The sequence below is a fragment of the Limulus polyphemus genome, unplaced genomic scaffold (assembly GCF_000517525.1).
Source record: "Limulus polyphemus unplaced genomic scaffold, Limulus_polyphemus-2.1.2 Scaffold9119, whole genome shotgun sequence".
Classification (NCBI taxonomy): Eukaryota; Metazoa; Arthropoda; class Merostomata; order Xiphosura; family Limulidae; genus Limulus; species Limulus polyphemus.
In genome coordinates, this window is record NW_013674729.1 from 19,299 (window position 1) to 21,552 (window position 2,254).

At 30.7% G+C, this 2,254-nt stretch overlaps 1 protein-coding gene across 1 annotated transcript in view; it reads right to left on the reverse strand.

The window, feature by feature from the left end:
• Window positions 1-7: 7 nt before the first annotated feature.
• LOC106475759 (G protein-coupled receptor kinase 1-like) overlaps window positions 8-2,254 on the reverse strand; it is a gene marked incomplete at its 5' end in the record, with an annotated part of 6,822 nt that continues 4,575 nt past the window's right edge. The window contains one exon of the mRNA XM_022379804.1: window positions 8-1,134. The remainder of the gene's footprint in view (window positions 1,135-2,254) is intronic.

The window sequence follows — 2,254 nt, forward strand, 5'->3', positions numbered from 1 at the left end:
TATATATATATATATATATATATATATATATATATACATAAAAAACAAATTATGTAACATCACTGCATGAGAAATGTTCTCTCCTTGAGTAAATTTGAACTTAAGCCTGGGATCTTTCATTTACAGATAAAAGAAGCACAAAACACATCTTAAGTACTAACTGTAACCATCGGCATTCTGGGATCTTTCACTGGATGTTACTATGGGAATCCAGAAGAAGCACAAAGAACGTTTTGAGTACTAAATGTAACCATCAGCCTGTAAAATGTCAACAGTGCTTTATACAAGTCAAAACGAATTTTTACTCAACTATGGTTTTCACAAGCTTAATTTGTTATTTCAAATTCAACCATCTTAAAACACTGTACAAAGCAAGAAAAAAAAAAACTTCACATAGCACAAGTTAAAACAATTTAATGTGATACATATGGCCACTAGTGGCAGTGAAGAGTTCTAAGTCACAATAATTAGTTGGAGTCAAAACAGTGGCTGGAAATAAATAACACTAATTAAAATGATAATTTTACATTACATTGTTTTCCATATATTACACCCTGTAAAAATATTTTACTTCAACTGTCAGGCCAGCTGATCAAGTAGTATCGAAGCTGAAGCTGTGTGACACAAACTATTAGAAGAATGTCACCTCCAAATGTAAGAAATTATTTAATGAAACCAAAACAAAAGTGCAAAAAAAAAAATGACATGGTAAAAGAATAAATTAGTGTTATATAAGAAATAAAGACACTAGAGCCAATAAAAAAGTCTTCCTGCACTGAGGTTCGGAAACAACGCAACGTGAACATAGGAATAATGCCAGTTATCCCTGTTGCGGTGATACGTTTCTAGCTTGCTAGACCAGTTCTGAAACAGTATCACAACTGTAAGCTGTTTAACACCTTGATATGCGCGCAAACAAATATAGAAGAGAAGAAGAAAAAATCGGGGTTGTACTTTGTGTTAACAGAAACTTTCTGGTCGAGGTCTTGAGCCAAATCCTAGGTCCACGGAGAAAAAGAATAACTTCCTGGACCAGATGATGTCTTCTTTCCCATTAATACAAGATCCTGTTTTTCTGAAGTCTCGAAATTGTGAGCATTTTATATTTAGGTTCTGGAATAAAACATTATGGCCCTGAGAAAGATGAAAACATGCATACAGTTTTATTATCGTAAATCTTCCTACAAGTACAAATAAAATGTAAATGTGAGATCATGAAATTAGGTTTAAGAAAACAGCAGACTTTTTTTTTTTGTATGGTGGTAAATACTGCTTACAAAAGTTTCATCTTGGTAAAAAAAAAAAAGAACAATCACATTTTCTTATTTTTAATATACAATGCAACATTGACAATAAATCTGCTGGAATAACATATAATTCTATCAACAAATTATTTACTCTGTTTATCTTTCTTTTGATTTACTCTAGAGCCTCTGTATCACAAGATTACTACTTCAGTACAAAAATGTGATATGAAAAGTAACATTTTAAATTAAAATTCTTCTTGAACAAACTTTCAAAAACATAAAAATAAACCTGCTGTCAACAATAATATTTGATAAGCAATTCAGCAGGCCTGCTGATCCGACTTTAACTGGCAATCAGGTTTATTAATAGCGAAGAAGAAAATGTTCACCATTTTTATATGTTTACTGTTTCCCAAAACTAAATTTGAAGGGAATCACAGTAAGATTTAAAGTTGCTAGTACTAGTGGTGAAACGTTTGAAACTGATTTGGATACAAAGATTACAGAAATTGTTAATCATCTTAAAAACTGAAAACCAGAAACTCTGAAAATGGCTGTTAGAGTATGTGACCAAAGCTTTAAAGTACTAACAGCTGTGCATATAGAAATTGTAAATATGTAAAATGCAAACATTAAGGACTGACAGCATTTGAAATACAGGGTGATTCAATGAGACATACCACACTAACATCTCATGGGAATAATATAATATACTGTTCTAACTGACACTGTTACAATATAATATACTGTTCTAACTGACACTGTTACAATATAATATACTGTTCTAACTGACACTATTACAATATAATATACTGTTCTATCTGACACTATTACAATATAATATACTGTTCTATCTGACACTGTTACAATATAATATACTGTTCTATCTGACACTGTTACAATATAATATACTGTTCTACTGTTACAATATAATATACTGTTCTATCTGACACTGTTACAATATAATATACTGTTCTACTGTTACAATATAATATACTGTTCTATCT